Below are 24,510 nucleotides of genomic sequence, written 5' to 3'. Positions count from 1 at the left end.
AGTAGCGTTAGGGCACCAAAAGAAGGGAATAGCTATGGTCTAATGAGTGTGTAATTGTGGCTGCAGTGAGATGCGAGTTGGGAATGTGATGTGCTGTTGTGAGGGGGGCTTTTCTGTTGATGTAGGGCACCTGGAAAAGAGGGAAACTCGCAGATGAGAGAATAAGCAGGGCAAAGAAAAAAGGACTTGAAAAACTGAAACAGGGAGAGAGAGGGGATAGAATTCTTGAATACAGAACAGGTGCAAAGTGAGAGACAGGAGAGAAAGGACGGGAGCCTGGAACAAAGGGAGGGAGTTCTAGGTTTTGAGGCATGGTGGGAGTGAGAGAGAAGCAGGAACCTTCTGCGTAATATAAGGGAGATTTTCGAACGTACAAAGAGCAGTTAGGCATTCAACTCCTAAAGTCTAACTTCTAAAGACTTTGGAGCTAACTTCTAAAGACTTTTTAACAAACAAACACAAAAAAAATACCTCTGGTTTCCTCATCTCGCAATAAGGAGGAATCTATCATGTGTTTTCTCTCCTGAGCCCCGTTACTGGAGATGGATGCTGCAGCCCTCCCCACTCATTCCATTACTCTGGAGAAAGGAGCAAAGATGTGATTTATCAGAACATTCTGACTAATGAAGAGCTGTAAGGTACATAAACGAAACATGCTTACACTGGAGGTTGCATAAAACACAGATGAGAAGTCTGGGGGCAGAATTTTTCATTTGGGGGTGGTCTGACTAAGAATGTGACTAAGATTTATAAAGGAGAAAGTATAGTAAGCAGAAGAGCACCCCAGTGTCTCTGCAAACAACTGGCACAAGTATAATTTTTAGAAAGTCAAGTGACTAATACACACATCACTAAGTGTTTTGCGTGGCAGAGATTTTCAGGTCATCTTCTTGTGTGTAGGCTCATGCACGGAAAATCTATATGAAAACTACAAAGGTAACCAAGGCGGCAGGAGCAGGGAGGCTATAAAAGTTTGGTAGGGCTAGAATGTGAGGGAGTGATACTGATATATCTTTTAATCAGGTTGTGTGAGAAATTGCTGCACTAGCGAGCAAAGAAGTTCCTATGCCTATGAAAGGACCGCAAACTCCAAAAAAATGTACAGCCCCTGAAATCATGGCAGAGTTCTGGAAGACAGTGTACAAGGTGGTTATGCCTCCACCTCAGGGTGGTATGCAGCATTTGTGAACATGAAGAGATGGCTTGCAATGAGCAACTGGCCCTGGTGGCCTTCCATCTGTGCAGTGATGGGCTCTATGTATGAGCCAGCTATGGATGCACCACATGTCCTATCACATTTGACACCTGACAGAGCGTGATAGGGCATGCTACAATGAATCTTACACACTGAGGCTTGTTTATGACTTAGTCTTCCATAAACTTAACTCTCAGAAGGATGAAGAATAGCAGCTTCAGGGCATAAACTGATTATCAACTGTCAACAAGAAAACATTTATCCTGGTGGAGATTTATACAAATAATATAAATAGATACATAAGAAACGTGGGGAGAGAGTGGTATTTTCCTATGGCATTAGCCATATGAGACTAGATGGTCTATTTAGCTACTCCAGAAGGACAAATACTAGGTTTTCATGCTATAGAACTGTCTACAATGTTATCTGAAATGCTACGGCTGCATCATGAGCTTTAAACTACTGGACTGCATGTAACGTGAGATGTACAAGTCTCTCTACTGAAAATAGCAGATATTGATGAAAAACAAATAGAGAGATATGTGGGGCATATTGATTATGATGGGACATGTAGCTTCTCAGCCCAGTAAAGAAATTTGGCATCAGAACATTTGCTGACGTGGCCATGAAGAACAAATTGAAGACCGGCAGGGGAGAGACAATCACACCAGCGATCAGTCCAGCAACTGTTTCCACAGAATCTAATCCTTAGCAAGATGCAGAGATGATGTTTCAATAGCAACTGTTCTTAATCATCCAATAGGACCTGGGCCTATGTCCCTCGAACATGCTGACTGAAAAAAGAGAAGAATTGACAAAGCTGAATTATATTGGTATATAAAACTAAAAGAATCCATGAGCTAAGAGCATTCAACAAAGAAACCACAGTGTATATCACAGATGCCATTGATTTCATACAGATGGTGGCGGGAGACAAATTCCATACATTCAGTTCATTGGTTTCTGAGTATTTGAGGCAGGTCCTAAAAGGATATATCAAAGCTAATTCTGTAATCCCAGGGTTTGTCTTCACTACTGAGCTGTATCAGCACTGCTGCAATTGATGCAGTGGTGTCAATTTAGCAGGTCTGGTGAAGTCATGATAAGTCGACAGGAGAGAACTTTCCAGTCAATATAATTAAGTCACCTCAATAAGAGGCAGAAGCTATGTTGACGGGAGAGCATCTCCTGCCAACGTATATAGCACGGTGTAGACATTGTGTTAAGTCAATGTAAGTTATGTCGCTCAGGGCGGTGATTTTTTACACCTCTACAAGACATAACTTACATTGACTTAAGAGTTAGTGTAGACAGGCCTAGGTTTTTGACAGATATGACAACAGCAACACTCTGAAAATTGCAGAAAGACAGTGCTGCACAGGATATAAAGTTGGATGCAAGAAATACCAGACCATTGATGGATGACCTGTGCTTACATGGAAGAAGTTACATGTGGCATCCAACGGTCACTTGTTCTGTGACTATATGGTTCAAATGCACCAAGAGTGAAGCAGCACACCCAACACAAAACTCTTTGCTTTTCCAATGGTGAATTAGCAAAGTCCCTCATCAGTAGAGGTGTTCAGGAAGCCCGAGATTTGTACAATATTCAAGAGGAAGTGGACACAAGGATGTTTCTGCATGCTATAAGTGCTATTATGGCTTTTGGATCTCTTGGTATCAAAGGAACCATAGTAATTAGATCACCTGATACAGATGTTCTGATCCTTGCTGTTCACCACCTTCCAAAACTGCAACACATAGAAAATATGTGGATTGAAACAGGCACCATGACCAGTACAACTGACAAGCATCGCTTCATACCTAAGCATGCAATTTGTGATGCACTCATTCACTCCTGACTTCTGCAACATACTTCCTGCCATACACCCTGTGATGCTGTGTATAACAAAGATGACTCTTTGTATCATTGTTGCTACCACTGTTATAGAATTGCAACAAGTCTTGCACAAACTATGTCATGTAAGGTGTCAATGGAAAAGTTATGATTTGCTAAACATAATTATCCTGTTTATATGCATGTATCATCTTTGTATCTGAAGTTATTAATATTGACTATGCACTTGCATCACAGAAATGTGTTGTATTCCTAGGTGACACCCCCGCAGGATAGAATTTACAGTAGGGCTAGACAGCTACATGTTGATGGCCTATCAAGGACACTCCACTCTCACAATGGGCCATTGAAGAAACTCATCCTGTCCAAATAGCTCTTCCTGCACATGCCTCAGACAGCAAGGAGCCAATGGGTACCCCCAGTAATTCAGTCAAATATGTAGGTGCATGTGATATGCTCAAGTGACCCTAGACTTCATCTTGGACCAGTAAATTTCCACACATGGGGGCTGTGGGCTTTGTTTGGGACAGTAAAGTTCCATGCACATGGCAAAGGATATAAAAGACCCCTGAAATAGCTCCATTTTGCCTCTTTCCTGCTCTAATGCTCTGGATTGTGGATTTACAACAAAAAGGAGCATCTTGAACTATGGACTGAGGCCCTTCCAATCTTTTGGAAGTTACCAGAGAGACTTTACAAGCGAGCAGTCTGTTCCATCACTGCTACCAAACTGGTATAAGGACTTTGCCATCATTTGTATGAATACGGTCTATTAACCATTTATAATTCATTTTTTTATTATTAAATCTTTAATTAGTTTACTAAGGATTGGCTGACAGCGTGATATTTGGGTAAGATCTGAGATTCATATTGACCTGGAGATACGTGTCTGATCCTTTGGGATTAGAAAGAATCTCACATATGGTGAAATGGGTTTTCAGTAACCGCTCACTATATTAGACTTGGTTGTCTGGATGGGAGCCAAGGGCTGGAATGCCTAAAGGAGACTGTGTTTGGCTTCTGATTAACTGGTTGGGTACCACATAAGCGCTTGTTACTGGCTTGGTGAATCTAATTATAGGGTAAATCACCAGCTTTGGGGATTGTCTGCCCTATTTCTTGCAGTCTTCCCTGAGTGTGGCATTCTCAGTGTGGTCCATCCCAGGTACCCAGTCACACACACATTAATAGACTGTGGCTCTCTGTCATCCCTATTTGGTATTGGTGGGGGGAAATCTGTGTTTAATGTTGTCAAAAGAAAGGACGCTTACTGCTTCAGAAAGCTTGCTGAATTGGGAGAGAGTGATGGACAAGCCACAATTTCTGCAGCAAGAAAGTTGGTAGCAGTGCTGTATGACCACAGCAAGAAAGTAAAAGCAATGGACAGAGACTGGAATTGCTTGTGCTTCAGTCTAGCCATCAAAAAGGATAAGTCACTGGCCAAACTCCCAATATGTGACAATAATTTTGAAGAGTGTGTCAAAAAAGCATCTTGTTAAACAAAGATTTGGATACCTTCACACATACATAAACCAGATATTGTATCACATTGCAACGTGGATGGAAAAATGTGGATGATGAACTACTGCCTGTATTTTTCAAGGGCTCCACTGCATCTGAGCTTTTAGAAGACCTTATTTGTGCCTATATCAGTAGGGTTTGTTGCACAATCAACTGTGTCTCTAGTCAGAACACTCTTCCCTGCACAGAACTGTGTGCATATCAAGGCAATGAAGGCTCTAGTAACCCACACACTCTCAACAGAGACCATAATGATGAACACGATGATAGTGAAGTTGACTAGAAATGTCACCAGCACTATTACATTTCAATGACACCTGTACAAATTTATTATTACATTTTTGTTTTACCTTTAAAATTATTGTTGTGATGCTTTGAGGTTACAAAGAAATCCAGTTTTACATCTTGAAATAATACATAGAGTCATTAAACTAACAGAAATGAATAGAAATATTTCAAAGTGGTCATTTTAGTGTGTTGATGGTGTCATTGCTTATTCCCGTTTCTATGGAAATGGCACCACTTGACAATTCCACATCATACCTCATCTTGAAGTAGATGAGATAAGCTGTCAAATGATGTATGATGCACGTGCATGTAGAGAGAGTACATTAAGTCAACCAAATCAGTGGTGTCTGCCACTCACCTATTTGGGGTAGTTTTTTATTCTATTGATGTTTCTGTTTATTGGGGCAGATGGGTGGTTGTTATGGTAACTACCAATCTGGTTGTAGTGGAAAAGCTTTCTCAAAGAAGAAAGTCTTGCAGTGTTTCCTAAAGGCCATCAAACTGAATTTTTCACTCTGGAGGATAATACTATGTCCTTTCCCTTACCCTTTGTCTCTCTTGTCCATTCAGATCATAAGCTCTTTGGAACTAGGACTATCTCTTACTATGTTTATATACAACTCCTAGCACAATGAGCCCCAGTCTTAGTTGGGACTTCTAGGCACTACTGGAAATACCAATAAACAGTAACTTTCTAGATGCTATACACATGCAAATTATTATGCAGGCCAGTCATCAGCAGAGCTGGAAATAGAACTCAGGATCTTCTTGCTTCTATCCCTGTGCTGAATTCACTGACCCATGTAATTTCTGGAGAGAGGAGCATCCCCTTCTATGGCAGTGTGACTTTTGGAGCAAGAGTTGTTTTTTTCTGCTCTTTTAACCTCCAGATGGAGAAAAGTATTTTGATAAAACTCAGTTTTTTTAAAAAATTGTAAAATTGCTCCCATTTTATGGAGCGAGATGGGTGAGGTAATATATTTTATTGGACCAACTTCTGTTGGTGAGAGAAACAAGCTTTCAAGTCATACAGACCTGAAGAAGAGCTGTGTGTGGCTTGAAAGCTTGTCTAGCTCACCAACAGAAATTCTTTCTAATATCCTGGGACCGACATGGCTACAACTATGCTCCAATTGAATGGACATTTTGGGCCATATGAAAGACATTGAATTGAATAGGAATATTTCCCTTAATTTTAATGGGTTTTGAATCAGGCTGATTATGAACTCAAAACCAGGCAAAGTTTAGTGGAAAAAAATCTTTTGGTACCACTATCCCACCCAACTCTGTTTATTTGGGTGCTGAACTCAGAGTGAGACAGATGTGGAAGGAAAAGGAGAGAGGCTCTAAGGAACAATGGGAGAGAGCAGGAAGCAACCTCTTAATTTTTGACATTCAGAACAGTCTGAGAAATATTCTTGTATTAAATAAATCCTATCCTCACTTACACCCATGCAACTGAGGGCAGCATTTGGCTGCAATACAAGTGCATTTCTTAACTATTTTTAGTGCCATATGCTATATGAGTGCCATATGTTAGCATTTCTTAACTATATGTAGCTATTTCCAATGCCATATGAACTTAAAGGAAAGAGCTCTCCTGATCCCCACTTTAACACCTCCTTAGGCCCCCTCTTTCCTTTCCTCTTCCTTCTCTGCTCCTCCACCTATATTTGGTTTCCTTCATCACACTTCCTACTATTTTGAAAAAATGACTATTATTTTGTATTTGTAACTCTACTCCCATTCAACATCTGTTTGTGTTAGCCCCCCCTCCCCCACTCCCGCCCCCGCACTGCATGGGATTCCATTTCACAGATGCTCTAATAATAATATACTGCTGTGATAAGAACAGGAGCTAGATGGAATGTGCAGTAAGTGTGCCACCAATCCTCTGATCTGTCTTCCCTATGTCTGCTCTCTCTCTCTCTTTCTCCTCCCCAGCTCTCTGGACCATCTCTGAATCTCTGGCTTCCTTCTTCTACTTCATAATTCGGTTGGAAGCAGTTGCTTTCTGTCATGGCTAGTTCATCAGGTATTTTCCTCCATCTCACCACTGCCACCCCAACTTCTGACCTGATTATTTTTTCCCTTTTAGTTTCTTTCCTTTTCTTCTCGTTGTACCAGCATTCCATCTCCTCCCACCTCAAAAAAAACAAAACCAAAACAATTTTGGGGCAACCAGACTTTGGTATCCAAACAGTATGATTTAGTTTGTTTTTTATTTGAATCCCAGCTAGCTACCATGCATAGCTCAGCTTAAACAGCACATTTCTGATCTACTTTACAATTTTAACACCAGATTGTGGCCTGGCACTACACAGAGGTATAAAGGGAAGTAAGGCTATACTGGTGTAGTTGGTCGGTAGAGTTATGCCGACATAATCTTGAAATGTAGACACAGCCTACACTGCCAGAAGTGTTTTTTCCATCAGTATAGGAACACCAGCTTCCTGAACTAAGTTAGCTATATTGATGGAAGCATTCTTCTGTTGACATAGCTGTGCCTACGCCATGGGTTAGGCTGACATAGCTGTGTTGGTCAGGGATATGGTTTTTTCACACTCCTGACTGACGTAGCTGTGTTGACCTAACTTTTAAGTGTAAACCAGGCCTAAGGCACACCCTTGTCTCCAATCCTCTATGGGTGCTCCCTGTATCTCTACTGCAGATTCAGGAGCGAGTGAAAAGCAAAGGTTGTGCAGCTAGTACTTCCTTTCCATGGGCAGATGGGTGGGGAAGAGGTGCAGGAAATGGGCAGACCCTGGACTCAACCTTCTCAACACACCCGCCAGTGCAATTGAACTCTGATGTGGGGGTAGTGACCTGCTACTGGAAAGGGTCAACAGCAGTTTACATCTCCCTGGGACCAAAGAGGGGATTGTGACTCCTGAGTCTCCTTTCATTGGGCTGTGCCTCACGACACACTACAGTATCACAGCTGTAGGGGAAAAGAGGAAGTCCCATACTCTGGCAAGTTACATAGCTTAATTTTTTTTTAAAGATTCTTAATAAAACATGATAAAATACACGTTATTTTGACACTAGCACCAGAAACCCAACCCCAATGTTCAACTTAGTTAAGCAATGTGATCCACTCTCTCTTCCTTTTACCAGAAAAACAGGAAATCAAACCCTTGTAACTCTGGGAAAATTCCCATCCATAGCACAACATGAGGTTAGTTGCAACCGTTACCGAAGATAACAATGAATGACAAGCATTTCTAAGAAGGAAGATTCATTCATGCCCCAGTACAGAGTGTCACACAAGGCCTTTCCCACAGTTAAGTTCCTCTTAGGACAAAAGGGCTAAGTAGAATATAAGTGTTGCATAGAGCTGTGCTGAATATAGGGGTGAATTTCACTTGTTCTACCTATGTCCATAACTGGCTTCTAAATGTTGGCAAAGTCCCTTCAATTCCTCATTCTCACTGAAAGTCATCTAGCAGAAGCATGCTCAGCCAGAGCAGTAATGTCTTTCCAGCATCTCAGTATGACTCTTTGCTGCCATTAGTCCAACTATCAACCAAGCCCTCCTTCAGGCAGCTAGATCCCTCAGAGCTAAAAGAGGCCTTCATCAGCAATAATCCTGGGGTGATCAAAATATTGGAATCAAAATGGTTATGTACTCCCTTCAACTTCTTTATCTCACAACCTTTATAATAAAGCAACTCCCCAAACTATCCCCATCTAACTGTGACATTTGCAATAATTTAGCAGGCTTAACCCCAATTTGTGCCTCTTGCTAAATGACCAGTAAATTTTGTGTATTATTTTGAAATATTTAAGATTTCCATCCTTTAGTGCCTTATAATTATAATCCAACAGTGCCATCCACTGCTTCTCCAAATAATATTTACTTACAGTTTCTTACCAAAATGGTCTTAAATAAGAAATGACACGGTAACTGAGCTGTTTGAAATATAAAAAAAATATGAATATGAAATCTGATATGGACACCATCTAATTGTTTAAAGTGCCAAAATTATAATCTGGCATCTTTCATAACAGGTTACCAAACTAAACTGTCAAACAACATTTTTCATAGCTATAAATGATGTCACAGTTCTTCACAGTTAGCCAAACCCCACTCCTTACTCAGACACAAAAAGCTCAGAAATTTATCTTCATGAAATCAATCCAAGAGAATTGCAATTCCTTTTTGACTTAACCCTTCCCCACACATACTAACCCAATGTATTGTAATGGGAGACTGATTCTGTGAGATGGCGAGCTTTTCCTGTGAGTTCCTTCCAATCCCATTGACTTCAATGGAAAATGATGGTCAACACACCACATAACTGGTATCTTAAAACTGATTCCACATATAGGCTGTTGGATTTTAGCATCTCCAGATATACTAGATCACTAAATATTGATTTTATGGTCTGTTGGAGTAAAGAGCAAATAAACTCCTAGAACACAAAGCCACCTTAGCTTCTTTCCAGTTCCACCCTTGGCACTGCATTACCACTATGGAATACAGATTTTACATGCATTCAGTCAAAAGCAGTTGCTACTTTCTTGGTTCTGGAATCTTTACACCTTCATGCTCAATTTCAGTCTCTCTCTCTATATATATATGAATGAATGAATGAATGAATGAATACCTTTTGTCCTTCAGGGATGAAGATAGAGAGAAGACTTTCCATAGCAGTAACTAGCCATTGCACCCCTTACCTCCCAAAGAAATACTGAATCTGTGATGAGAAGTTAATTTGATCAGGCAAGAATTCCAATAACCTCCAGACTCTTATATTTAGGGAACTTCATCTATCTCTTTAGTAACATACTGAACTATAAGATTTAAGTTGTCTTTAAGCCAGATAAGCCCTTTAGCTCAGGTACCCTCTATTTATTTTATATCTGTACATTTTACATTTTTATGAACCCAAAGATATTGTCAAGTAGAAAACATAGTAAGATGGAAAAAAACCCTCATTTAATTTATTTATACTGTTATTAGTGGAGGTGAACCAGTCAAAGCATTTAATGGCAAAACCTCACAATTCAACTAGCTTATTTTAGAGCCTGAGAATATAGTAAACCAAAATTCTTCATAAGTTTCAGAGCAATGATGTCATTGGGATTGGAAATCAGGAAACATGATTTTGATTCCTGTATCAACCCGGTGTTCTTGGGTAAGTCCCTCAGGCCAATATCTCCAAACCTGGGTGGCTAAACTGAGGCTCCTAACTAAAAGTAGCCTGAATTTCAGAGGTAATGAGCTCCAAGTGCCTCCAATGGGAGCTGTACATGCTTATCTTCTCTAAAATGTTAGGCACCAAAATTTGACAATGTTGACTTAAAACATATTGAGACTGACTTATTTGTGTCTAAAATGTGGAGAAAAATACAGTAGCTGCCATTAAAAAGGCAGCATTGACACACTGCTAGCAGACCGAAGTATCTGAAACTCTACATATCAGATCCTCAGTCCTATTAAGTCTGTTTCATGCCACTCTGGCAGCCCAAAGCAGACTTAAACCTGGCTTAAATGTTCATGTAACAGAGTGCTAGACAACAACAGCTGATCTAGCACTCTGATCACTGCAACTTCACTTACACACCTGAATATGGGCACTGTGCCAAACTGATAGATAGAAGATAGGCTGGAGAGATTTAAAAGCTACATTAGAAGGTACAAAGGCACAGGAAAGACGTATGAAGAGGAGGGAGGAAAGAGGAGAGTGATAGACAGATGGACAGACAGATTGTCAGACGAACAGTCTGTCTCTCTCTTTTCCCCTCTACTCCCTCCCCTGCTCAGGAGCCTCAGAGTCCCAGGCCACTGTGAAAGCTGCTCTGCAATCTATAAAGATCGTGGGAGTGAACTTTGTAAATAAGTCACTGAGTATTTTACCTAGACAAGGTCTCTGACTAGTTCATCTGGAAAGAAGCAGGAATAGCACTTGCCATGGCCCAGCTGAAGATTCCCATTATAGGGGAATCCCTAGTTAGTAGCGTACGGTTACCACAGAGGCTCCTGTGCTACCCACTCAGCTCCGACATGTGCAGACAAAAACAGTAATGTGGACCAAGCTCTCCAGTGCTCCAGCAACCCTACGGTACTACTGGCAGCTGGAATAACATACAGCTGCCTTGACATTAGGACATTCCAAATTTGGATCTGAATTTTGATAGGCATCCCATCTCACTGAGAGAGGAAGATGTACTGAAAAAAAAATAATTCTACCCCAGAACCAAAAGGCTTGAGGTCTCATGTGAACAGCATTATATGTAGGTCCATTATATGATGTAATTAAGACCAATTTTATAGAAGGGAGATCAAACAGCTTCTAAAAATTAATGAGAGATTGACTTTTCAAAATTAGTTAATACACAGATTGCTGCAGTCCACTGAATAAGAGCTTACAGACGTAGGAACTCAGCTGGGGAACACCTTTGTAATACAACTCAGTTGGCTAAATTGCCCATCTATAGCCATTGCATAGCTAATTTTAGTTTGTTATGTTCACATTATATACGCTTGTAAGATCTGCATGCAGAGTTTACAAGCTCGTAAATCTATGGTCTTAATTTTATCTATATACTGGTAAGTACTTGTTTGGGAATATAGTATATGTCCTTGAGATAGAGCATTTCCTATATACTTGTTGATATTGACAGCTATCAACTATACATGATATATAGGTTTTTGTATTTTTAGATTAGTCCACCACCATATTTCCTAACATCATGCCACACATGGTCTACAATTTGGATTTCTCCTAGATACCAGAAATGATATAGGATTTCTAGACATGTGTGGAATTTAGTTGCAGTTTCTATTATAACAAAAGAGATCCAACAACTATCTGGCTGCTGTTTAGTGCCAGAACCCAGGCACACACACTGTTGTATATATACTGTCATCATGAATAAGCATTACAGTAAGATGTTCTATTTATAGTTCAAGTAAATGAAAAAGAAAATTACAAAACCTTCAGTGTCAGTAAAGTCTAAAACTGCCTGACCTTGTGCTATTCATGGCCACAATTTCATCATAAGCAGTTAAAAAAAATAGCAACTGTGACAGACCATATGTATCAGTTTTGTTTATGTGAAACTAAAAAGAAGAATTGTAATAGACTGTATAATGTCTTATTTGACGCTGTATGGCATACTTGGAGTGAAAAGAGTAACTAACTGAACATGGGCAAGCTAAATGCACGGTTTATGACTGAGGAAACAGTTTCAGAACAAAAAGTTCTTTTTTCAATTATGTTTCAGGTCTACAGATTTGCAATGTGAAAACTGAAATATTTGCAAACATTTGGAGAGTGTTAGATTTTGAGCTAGTTGTTTCCTAAACTTACAGAAAACTAAATTCCAAACCTTTTTATATAAATCTCTCCCTAATCAGAAAGCCAAGTTGTAGAAGGATCCTTCCTTCTCATTGTAGATACTTTAGCCCTGAAAAGACCCTTCCCACCACACAAACCACACAGATCATCATGCTTCTGAGATGACCTGTGACAAAAAAAGTGGAAAAACTAGAGCATTGGTGGCAGAAAACAAGCTCTGATACAGATGGACTTGGCCACAAAGGGCCAGATCCTCAGCTGGTGTAAATTGGGATGGCGCTGTTGAAGTCAGTGGAGCTGCTATGCCAGTTTACACTAGCTAAAGATTGTACTTAAGGAGTTTCCAAAGACTTTTGTCAATGCCATGAAAGAGGTAAAGAGAGCTATCCTCTCTTCTGCCACAGAGGCAGCAAAATCACCCCCCGCCCCAAACTCTTCTAGAGCATAAAATTGTTTTGTAAACCCAGTCCTTTACTTAACCCCTACACACAGCACCTTCTGCTGCAAGGAATTATCAAATTACTTCACAAACATTGCTCAAGTCTGAGATAGTCTCATAACTATCTCAGAGTCTCAACAACAAGCTGAGAGCAAGACCAGACTGATAGGAAAGTTAATTGTGTGTGGAGATTTGATGGGCTGGGGTCAAAATACCAATAAAATGCCAAATCCTGCTCACTATACTGACGTGACTAGTCCTCTTGACTTCACTGGGACTACTTGTATTAGAACCCCCACTGTTTGTATGTAGAGCTCAACAAAAATTACCCATTGTATATTCACAACTAGATCCAGTCAGCAAGTGTTCACTGGGTAGGGATTGGATGAAGTAGGATGAGAGAAAACTAGATATCAGTGAAAAACAGATAAAGGAAAAGCAGTGAGAATTTTTTTTAAAATGTCCCAAGTATAGGTTTCATTCTTCTCTTTGTGTGTGAGAGTTTCACACAAGATTCCCCTGCACTTCAGTGGCAGAGCAGATCTTATGCTCTGGCCTTTTTCTCTCATTGATTCCACTTCCAGCCAGTCATAATTAAAAATGAAATACTAAGGCCTACGTTGCGACTTTCATCCCTTGGTAGTATTCAGAAGAAGGAGTGAAGAGAGGCTGTGCTCTGACAGCAAATTCTAGAGACCTTAAGCCTGATTCTGATCTCAGGTATGCTGGTGTAAATCCAGACCAGCAACATGACTTACGTCTATCAGCACTATGAGTACAGACTTCCTGAGTGAGCACTTCACATGGGCAGAGAAGGATAACCCCATTATCAGTGAGACACTACAAGCTGAAGGTGAGAACACCGCCTGTTCATCCTAACATCCTACTGTACTGATTTCTGTTGCTCCAAAATCCAAACAGGCAGAGATCTTGGGCTACATCACTAGGGCAAAGTGGCCCTAAAAGCAGGGTAGCCCTCAATGGCAGGCTCAGCCCAATATAGGATGATCCGCTGGTGGTATAGAACTGATGTTGCATCTCCTACCCACTCCATGGCCTACATAAAAGGTGTTGTAATGGAAAGGGTTCCTACACCCTGCTGATACCCAGTTTCCATAACGGCTTCTAGGCAACATAGGCAATCAGTACAAGCTAACCCAGATTGAAAGTTGGTTTATTTATCCTGGGCTGGGGATCAGCCTAGCAGGCAGTCAGCCCAAGATAAGGGAAGCACAGAGGTGGCTTAAAGACCTCTTTTCACTCCCCAAGTTGCACTGTGTCTCCTCATCCACAGAATTGGGTTCATAAATGATAAACTTCTAGTGAGCTAGAACCTTCTGCTTGAGGTGAGATTTTGATATGGTTCTCAGTGCCATCCATCCTGATTAAAGTGAGAAGTCCCAAACTCTGACACAGCTTTCTGGAAGCTAGCCCTGAAAAACAGTAATCATCTTGAAATCTCTTCAGAGTCAATATAATGCCATCATGTGATTACACGGACTTACATGGTCAGGATGACACTCATTTGTGACAACACGCTGTTATGACTCAAATATCATGGAGCAATGAGTTTGCCCAGAAGGATAGCCTTTTAAAAGTGGCCTTCTTAGGTTTACTATTGTTGGTGCTGGGGAAAGATTTTAATTAATTACTAAAGCTTTTAATTTTGCACAGATTTTCATGCTGCTCCAACATATTTTTAACTATTATAGCTCTCACTGAGGATCAAGTGTAAGCTATACAACAAGCTAGTGTATGTGTGTCTGGAAACTACAGACATCACATTCTCATTCCACACCTGTGAAACTGGGTGACTCTGAATCTATTTTCTTTTCCTGGTCACTCTTTGAGCAGTATTCTTTAAACTTGAGACACTAAGATATTATTGCTGTCAGACGGACTATTTTTATATGTTATAAACGTGCAGCCTTCTGGAGTTTGGCTAATGGAAAAGAAAGGCTGCTTCTCTTAGCTATCTTTGGACAGTGCTTCAAGAACTACAGAATCATTATACCATGCCAAATTTTATCTTTTTGAAGAGTGATGCTGTAATTTCTCACATTTGACTGTCTTATGAAGAGGCATTTGGTATGGCTGAATAGCATATTCTGGCTCTCTATAATGAAGGGCTTACATCTGACCCTATACACTTAAATTTTGACAGATCTCTTTTGAAACAAATGTCCAGCCGTAGTCAATAATGGGAGAATATGATTAATTTCAAATGAAATATTATCTGCTAAATATCTTAGCCAAGAGGAAGTCACAGTTATAATTTACTACTAGTAACTTGACTAGAAGCAGAATTTACATTTGATGCATGCAGTTGTAAAAACCATAAATATTGGCTGGATTGCACTACAAAGCTGTTTTTAATGGGAGTGAAGGAGGGGAGGAAAGTCTAAACTTGACCATGACCTCCTCATTTATTAATTTCAGGGCAGGAATTTGTTGCATCTACTGTTAAAGTGTGAATTTGTAAAAGGGGGCGGGGGGGTAGATCTGGATTTGGAAGTTAAAGAAAAGGCTAGATGGATTGACAGTTAGCCTTTCATTTCAAAGATCCTTAGCCTGAAAACAGATGCTTAACTTTCTCATGTGTGTAGTCCCATTGTCTTCAATGGGAGTCTTTTTGGGACTAAAGTTAAGTTCATCTGTGAGTTTTGCAAGATCAAGTCTTGTGTCACTTGTTTGACTCTGGGTAAGACTTGTAATTATTGAAAGTATTGAATGAATGTTCAGTTACATTATGGGAACTAATTGTTTCAGGGTGGGATTTCCAAAGGCACCAAAGTCACTTATGCTCCTAGATGCTTCTGAAAATCCAACACTCAGTGTAGTTCTTTCTGGACGTTGGGTAAATAAAGTCCCACCAGTGGTGAAATATGAAATATTGAGTAGGTTTGCATTTTTCTTCCTTTATCCCCTTCCTCCCCCAAAAAAGAAAGTGAAGACAAACGCAGCAGGGAAGAAATGTTCATTTTGACACACAGAAAAAGGCTCTTTCATTGAGAAATGTATAGAAATGTATATAGGAACACAAATGCACACATATTTGCCCTGCTAGCGAGGGTAGGTCTATACTTAAGGTGGCATGTAGAGTACAGACACTGCTCACCCAGCTAGCACAGGTATAAGTAGTGGTGTAGATGGTGACGCGCTGCTCAGGTGAGTCGAGTGCCCATCTGCCTCAACCCCCACAGGGTATATACTCTATATGGCTCTCTACATGCCCAGACAGCGTCTCCCACGTCTACATGGCTATTTCAGTAGTGTCCTCCTCCCTCCCCGCTGCTGAAGCCTTTCCCCACCACAGTGGAAGCAAGAGGTTTACATTTTCTTCACTACAGCCTTTCCCACTGCCTCCCCGTCAGAGCCTTTCATTGCCGCATATAGCAACACACCCCAGTGATTGTGGACACAGCCTGCCTTTCACTACATGTACGGTACATGCTGCCACAAGTCTACGCAACTATAGTCAAGGTCTTACATACTAGTGACCAGATAGTCAGGTGGCGTTAATCAGTGTAGCTCTATTGTCCCAGTCCTCTACACTCTGAAAATGTGGCATTTTAAAACAATTTATTCCTCCAACAAAAGCCTTTGGGAATTTTACCCAAGTTTCCAGAATTTTTTAGGTTTTACCTATCAATGTCTGGTAATTGACATCATTATGGAGTGGTGGTAGCCACTCCAGAGTTAAAAGTGCAAGAATTTCCACTGAAAGCTCAGCTTTGGCCACTGCAAAGGTGTTCCACTAAAACGGGGTTTCCCCTTGATAGGGGCTGCCATAGTTGCTGCATTCAACGAAGGTTGATATTTTTAACAAACAGAGCCCATCTTGGTATTTTTGCTTGGGGTACAAAACAATTATTTGTTGCCTCCCTACAAATGAAACCAATTTCTGCCCATGATTATCACACCACTATGCAGAGGGTCTGCCTTTGATTTTGCAGAGGGTTATGAGAATGATTCCCTGGGATACATGCCATCAATAGTTTGTGGGGGGAAGGTCTTTAGGTCAGCTCCCGCCAGTGTCCTGCTGCATCTGAAGAGGTGGGGTTTTTACCCACGAAAGCTTATGCCCAAATAAATTTGTTAGTCTTTAAGGTGCCACCGGACTCCTTGTTTTTGCTGCAGAAGTGGATCCCATATTGCTTTAAGTCTTAGCAAGAAGTTTACATTTTCAAGGCAATCATTGCAAAGAAAGGGGCTAGAGATTTATCTCTTTTTTCAAATGAAAGTTGTGATTCTTGTTTACTGGGCCCAAAGGCCAGCATCCGTTCTCTGGTTCTTCAGTGCCAATACCCCCTGTTATGGTTACAGTGCTAGATAAACCTTTGATCCCTCAGTGCACCCCCTCAGGTTTTAGGGCCCATGTCCTTACCTTTTAAAAAAAAAATTTTTTTTGGAGGGAGGAGGGGAATCTTGTGACCAGGTCCCAGTCTAAGGCACTGTTCATACCATCTGTGATTGCACTGGAGGCCTGATTGGTTTTGGCACTTGCGGTTCTTCCCTTTGGGAGCTTGTGACCGGGTGGTTAATACAAGTGACCACAGAGCCTTCTCAAACCAAGTTACTGTTTAATCTTAACAGCAAGAACAAAGCATAACATTTAAGAAAAAAGGGTTGTAATGCAAAAAAGGGCTACATACATGGCTATCTTACTCTAAGCCCTACCTCTATGCAGTGGACCAGGCGAGTTTTGCTTCTTCAGCTCTTCCAGTCTGTCTCTGTGTCAGTCTGTTCTCCATAAACAGTCCCCTGGCAACTGCCTCCCTTCTGTCTAAAGTAACCTTTTTAACTGTTTATTGTCATTTTGATCTCATGGGCTCGGCAAAACAAGTCTTGTAACTCTGTCTGGAGAACGGGAATAGCATCTTCCCAGCTGAAAGCTCAGGCATTGGCTCTTAATGATCCTCACTGTCTTTATGAGGTTGCTTATCTGGAGCTATTGTGTTGATCTCCTGCTAATTTTGCAACAGCCCTGCTGGTAAACTAAATGAACATATGCATACAGTAAACATTCCAATAATCCACTAAAGTGATACAGTACCTATCCCAGATCACATACAGTATTCATAAATTATTACAGATCAGGCCCACATCCTTCACACCCCGAGCCTAGTGCTTTTCTCAGCACTTTTTGCTCATTGATTTAAACGAGGCTATTCATGTGCTTAAAGTTACACATGTGCTTAAGTACTTAAGTGAATCAGGACCAGAGTGCACCTAGCAGTTTTAAACCCACAATGCTTTAGTGGTAATAGGTTTGACAAGGACTGAACAAAACCTAGCGAGTTCGGTGCATGCAGATTATGAGAACCAGGCTCTGCATAGTCTATTCTCAGGAGCTAACTGTAGGCTAATCCACTGCAGGTATAGTTTGGATGTGTGGGTTCTACAGACTAATTCTACTGAATAAAACTACAATTAGGGAAAAATTGTGCCTGGACTGTGTGGCTCAATAGGGGGAAAAAGGGTTCCAAGGGGCTGGGTACAAAGACAGCTCTAGTGCACTGGAAGGTCAATAGCTGCTTATGACTAGCTGATCCTAGGGTGACCAGACAGCAAGTGTGAAAAATCGGCATGGGGCTGGAGGTCAATAGGTGCCTATATAAGAGAAATCCCCAAATATCAGGGACTGTCCCTATAAAATCGGGACATCTGGTCACCCTAGCTGATCCTAACTTTTCCAAAGTGGATAGAGAGAGATAGGAAGGGGGCAATACCACAGTAGTAAACCAGACTGCAGAACCACACAGGCACAGAGAGAATCATGCACTTCATCTACTCCCAGGGTGGTGCAGTAGCTCTTCTCCTCTTATGTACCCCAGAGCTCTGTCTCCTTCAGATACAAACCCCAATATTAGTGTATTAATGTGTGCCTTAATGGGCATAATAGAATCCTTAAATTATCCCTTCTTGCACACACACACACACCCTATATATATATATATATATATATATATATATACACACACACACACACACACACACACACACTCCTACCATACCTTTCTCTTCTGTTGCAGCCACCACTAGTATCATTGGTTGTGCAATTCAAGAAGTAGGCTGCAGCATTCTGTGCCCTCTTGAATCTCTTCATGTTTGGTTTGTAAACTTCTTCATGAACTACTAGACCCAGCTAATGAACTCTCTATAGAATTTCATTTTAAATGGCTATAGGTACCATAGAGTATGACAATTGTGTCTACTTTCAGCAGGGTCTCTCTTCCTATTATACAAGCAATAATTTTTTTTTATTTGTCCCTGTACACAATCATAAATGGAAAATTATTATAGGTATAAACCAAGACATTATGCCTCCATCACTATATGGTCAAGATTTTCAAAAGTGGCAGGTGATTTTGGGGTGCATCTGTTTTTTGTGTCCATTTTGGGACATCTTAAAGGCACCCAACTTTCAGAAAGTTCTGAGCTCTCAGTGTTCTCAAGGTCCCTGTAAGGTGTCTCCATGTGGGCATCAAAAAAATGAGGTATCCAAAATCACAAATCACTTTTAAAAATCCTGGTCGTTTTTGTCTCTTTACGTTCCTGGCTATGAATAACGTTACAGTCTGTATTGATATAACCATGCTAATTGCAATTGTATTACACACAAAGCAAACAAGCACCAATCAGCTCACAAGCTCTGACTTCTAAAAAAAAGTTCAAGGCACTCTAAACTTCCTTCTGATTCTGGCTCAAACATGGAAGCTCAGGAGAGACTCCAGGAGAACTAGCAGCCAGTGTTAATATTTCCAAGACATTGTTATCCTTTCATATTATATAAAAACCATTATGTAAAAGTTCTCATTAGCAGTAGTTGCATTTGCAGTTTTTCCACCTTAATCATTCCAGCTGAAATGTGTTCAGCATTGTGTCTTGCATTTGTAGCCAGGGTTATTTCAACAGTGAAATAAATCCATCCTTGATATAAATCTACAGACTTTAGAGGAGATGAACCAAGGATTAAGTTGGACTACTGTGTTTTATTTCCAAGTAAGAGGTGGGTTCTAACTCAGCATAAGGAGTGTAGTTTGATGGGATGAGCTATGGCCCCAACCCAAGCAAAATACCTAAGTGCATGCTTATCTTAAGCATGTGAATATGCCCATTGAAGTCAAAATGAACTTAATCATGTACCTAAGTTCTTTGCTGGATAAGAGCCTATATGAAAACAAAATAAATAACAACACTCTGGTAATGTGTCCACAATGACTACATTTTCAAAGGCTAGAGCAGTGACTACCCATGCAGAGCTGATTGATAAATCTTGAAATTTTGAGTATTGGCCAAATTAAAATTATTAATTTTTCAGAAATTTGTACCTAGATTGTGTGTGGCTGGACAAGGGGGAAAAAAGGAAAATGCAGGGGCTAGGCACAAAGACAGCTCTGTTGTTCTGGGAGATTAATGGCAGTTTATGGCTAGCTGATGTTAAACTTTTCAACTAGCTGAGCTAAAAACATGCATGCATCTGTTATGCCCACAAAACACCTCATATGTGTGCACAGAATAAGTAACTGCATGTGCAGACTGGTGCATGTGAACACCTAATTTGCACACACAAATGCAATGTTTTTCTAACTCATTGGGTACATGCACATTTTTGCAGGTGGATCTATTGAGCTGAGATTTGAAAAGGTGTTTCTGGTGATTCATCCCAAAATGCACTGTGGTTATAGAATTAAGATTAACAGATTTATTTGGGCATAAGTTTTTGTGGGTAAAAAACTGAAGTGGGTTTTAGTCTTTAAAGTACCACTGGACTCCTCGTTGTTTTTGTGGATACAGACTAACACGGCTACCCCATCTGAGAATTAAGATAACTGTTAGCTGCAGAAATATTTAAGCGTTCTACTACTGTTATCTAACAGAGAGAGGTAAATAAATTGCAGTCATTTTGGCAACTACAGAACTAGAAAAGAACAATATAAATTGTTTTCTGAATCGAAAAGGACAAAAGAATTTCTGTTTTCTGTATGACGTGTTACTACTGCTAATGGAAGGCAAACTAAAACATTGACCTTGCCACAGAGTGGTGAACTGTCCTTTTCAAGGACATTCAATATGTTAATTAAAGGGCTCTAGCTTTGAAGTTCTAATGTGAAATTGCGGGGCATGTTATTCAGGTTGGTGTGGCATGCAGAATGCCTTTTGGAGTTCCCTAGTAAGTTATTCAGGTAGATTGGCCAGCAAACCACAGAGTACTATCAGGGAGCAGTCCCAATGTTCAGAAGGGGGCAAAGGAATGATTCAAAACGTATTTTCAACATGATACTAGACTTCCCAGTGTACAGAGGAGTGCATGAGAATCTGAGTGCGCTACCAGGAATGGCAGGTATGTCTATAACAGTGGTGGTATACTTTAAAGGCAGGGGCTGCTTTATTTTACACTCTCCTGTTAGTCACTTTTCTACAAGGCTTGCCCCACTTACATAGTGCCTTAGCCAGACTAACCCCTTGACACATTCCTTGCCCTTTGTATTTTTGGCAGGCCTCACTCCCTTTTCACACTATCCCACTGACCTTCTGAGCCATGGGCAACTTCCAGGTTTATTCAAGGTAGATAATTTCAACACTTGCATGGATTTTCAAATATTGCAACTTACTCCTCACTGGCACACATCTTCAGTTTAAATCACCATTTGCATCACCAGTAAAATTAGGCCTCAAAAGCTGCCATGAATTTTGGGTGCTTACATTTTGTAATGCACAACCAGAGACACTCAGAACCTGATTTCCAGAGGTGCTAGGCACCCGCAGCTCTGATGTCTTCAGTTTGAGTTGTAAGTGTTCAGCATCTCTGAAAATCAGGCCCAAGGTGTCTCAAGTTGGGCAACCAAACACTTAAGAACTCAAAACTGGGGCCTCTATTAAACATTTTGGCCTGAGTTCTCTTACTGAATATATGGCCCGTCATCCTCAAAGGTCAAAGCACCATAAACTGAAAAATCACAGAACGATAAATCTCAAATTAAAAGTCTAAAATGGCACTTTCGTAGGATTAGCCTGCTAAATCCATATGGGAGTTGGGCACCTAATTAATTGCCTTCATTTCGTTTGAAAATCCCAACCCTATTGTACAAAAAGATGACATCAGAGCAGATGATTGTTACAGATATGACAATATCCTAGACAAACTTAATAAGGTTTAACTTAATTTAATACAGTTTAAATATATTAGGAGTCCACTGTATTAAAAATGCAAATGTTTATGTATTATTGAGGGGCTGTATGTACTTCCCTGAGGGAGAGAGACCACAGGCCTCCATGAACTAAGAACAGTGGGAGAGTGGTTCGGCAAATTCACTCAGGTTGTACCACCTTCAGAGAGCTACCACAACCTGGAGCGAGGCTCACATATATTGGTTTGGACTGGATTCTCCAGGGACCAACAAACAAAGAAAAACATTTTGGTTAAATAGCCTGGGTTAAAACTAATTCAGGGCCTTCTTTCTGATCTAGCAAATGGACAGGAGCTCTGGTACAACGGAAGGATCCAATCCTTAGGAAACGGTTGGAAGGTCTTTGGCCTACCACGGCACAGTAAGACTTGGATGCTTATCTTGGGCTGAAGCTGTGATGAAGTTGTGACCATAGGAAAATCCCTGGGTGGGGTTTGAAGGACTGTTCACTGGCCAGATCCCCAGTTGTAGCAAGGGAGTGATCTGTGGTAAGCTTATTGGCATGTGTGTATGTTCTTTTATTCTGTTAATATGTTTTCTCTGAAATGCTTTCACCTTACAGATAAATGTGCTTGCTTATAAATGGCTGTGTGGTAACTTAACTGTGGCGATTGCACTGTGTACAATCTCTGAGCATAAAAGTGAAACAGGCCTGTTTAGGCAGTCTGTCTTGTGCTGGAAATATCACAGCATAGTCTCGGAATGCCCCAGTCAGGAAGGAGACACACACATATCTCTACCCAGCAGAGGTGACGGCTGATGAGGCTGGAGCCAAGAGGGACTGGACCATAGAGAGGGAATAGAGGTGCAATTGCCCTGAACTGTAACAATGATATGCTGAAACCAACACTGCTCTGTCTTGAATGCCTTAAAACATAAAGGTCTGATAGCACACAGGTAACACGGTATTAAAAAGACCTGGGCAAAGAAACAAAATTTACAAAAAATATCACTCTACAGGCACTGAGGTTTTCCTTAATATTATAAAATTAACATTTCTGGTCACCCTGGCTTTACATAATAGGAAGGACTGTTCTGCAAGCAAACTTATCCACTACCATTTAAGCATCTGATAATACATTTGCTACCATTATTGATATTTCCATCTTATCCCTTTCCTTTCTTACTAAGCAGCAGCTGTATTAGCTGTATGTATTTTACAGTCTAAAATGCTAGGAAAACCCACTCAGCCTTTTGTCTGTGGTTGTGTTCACATATATGCGTGACCTGCATCTTTATGACTTCTTCCATCTAACACTTACTCAATCCAGCCAAGTGGGGAAGGTGAAAACATAAATGAGTTTGCTTGCTTTTAGAAAGCATACAATCAAGAGATGTGTAATCAAAGAATAGCTGTAAACAGTTTTCATAAATATATATGATTATATATCAAAGTTCACCTACAGGCAAGTTTGAACAGTGCAAAGTCAGGAGGCACAGAACCAAAACTAATATTTCACAGCTTTTTTTCCCCTTCTAATTATTTTAGTTTTTATTATTTTAAAAAGTCTGCTTTCTGTTCTGAAGGAAAGTTTCATGCTCCACCACCATCCCCTGCTCTTGAAGGCACCATACTATGGAAAGGAACTAAGAAACAACAAAAAAAGAAAATATTTTCTGACATAAACCAAGAGAAAAAAGGTAGAATAACTGCTAAAATTCCATATTTCCACATCTGCTTTCAATTATACTTATGTCAAGTCATTTTATTATTTGACAAATCCAATCCAAGGAATTAAGCTTTTGTCGGATGCCTTGAAATGTCATTAAATGTTCATACACAAATACACACACACTCTCTCTCACACACAGAGAGATAAATTCACTTTTTCCACTCGGTATAAATATCACTGTTAGTCATGGGGATGCCAGAATGACCAAAAAGTTGCCAGCTTTCAGAGTGACAAGCCTCTGGGCTCCTGTCAGTATTGCCCTTTCACATAAGGCCAAAAGGAGGCTGAGGTCTCCGTTTCTCCAGAGCAATTGGCAAGGGACTTAGTGTGTGTGTGTGGGGAGCAGGAGGAGAAGGAAATGGAAGAATGACTACCGCCCAGATCAGACTGGGGAGAAAAAAAATGCATCCGATTACAAGTTATAATTTTGTCAATAGTCCAAATCTGGTTTTAAATTAAATATTAGTAATAAACTCAGAGAGAAGAGATTTCCAAAACGCATCACAAAGGAAGCGCTAGGAGAATATGTCTTCTCAACAACTCAGCAGATGTCTCTCTTTGCTTCCCAATTATCCCAGCCCATCCACTTCACAGACATACTATATGCTGTAAAGATTTAGTGCTTTCAGAATGTTATTATGTACTGGCTTCACAGGTAAACTGCACAATCCCTTAATTTCTTATGTTCTAACCTGGTTAATGTTTGGCAACAAAAAGGACATAAACTATAAGAAATTGTCTAATTTATGGAAAGTGGCTGCTCAGCACTTTCTGGAAATGAGACCATTTAACTTGTCTTAAATGGGACAGTCCAAACCATGAGTCACTTTAGAAAATCTTCACCACAGTCCCTAATTTGTGACGGCTCAGAAAGCGGAACTATTTTGCCTTTTAGACATCTAGAATTCTGCTGCTCAGCATGGCTCTAATCCCTCATGACAATAGCTCAGGAAATCAAAATGCCGTGTTGTGGTCGTTTTGTTTTTCTTCAGAATATGCAATCTCAGTGAGAGGTTTTGAGGCATCATGCTACTG

At 40.4% G+C, this 24,510-nt stretch overlaps 1 protein-coding gene across 3 annotated transcripts in view; it reads right to left on the bottom strand.

The window, feature by feature from the left end:
* SUGCT (succinyl-CoA:glutarate-CoA transferase) overlaps positions 1-24,510 on the bottom strand; it is a 658,579-nt gene that overhangs the window by 116,244 nt on the left and 517,825 nt on the right. The window contains exons 15-16 of one of the 3 annotated variants that reach the window (XR_005594439.1): positions 2,903-2,946; positions 1,971-1,989 (exon numbers count right to left, since the gene is read on the bottom strand). The exons of 1 other annotated variant lie outside the window; for it this stretch is intronic. The gene's annotated coding sequence lies outside the window, so the exon portion shown is untranslated. Of the gene's footprint in view, positions 1-1,590; positions 1,990-2,902; positions 2,947-24,510 lie in introns of those variants that run through there. One more of the 3 variants, XR_005594440.1, reaches the window with a different exon arrangement.

This window comes from Mauremys reevesii, linkage group 2, assembly GCF_016161935.1.
Source record: "Mauremys reevesii isolate NIE-2019 linkage group 2, ASM1616193v1, whole genome shotgun sequence".
In the NCBI taxonomy this organism is placed as follows: domain Eukaryota; kingdom Metazoa; phylum Chordata; order Testudines; family Geoemydidae; genus Mauremys; species Mauremys reevesii.
This window is presented reverse-complemented; position numbering and strand designations above follow the sequence as displayed.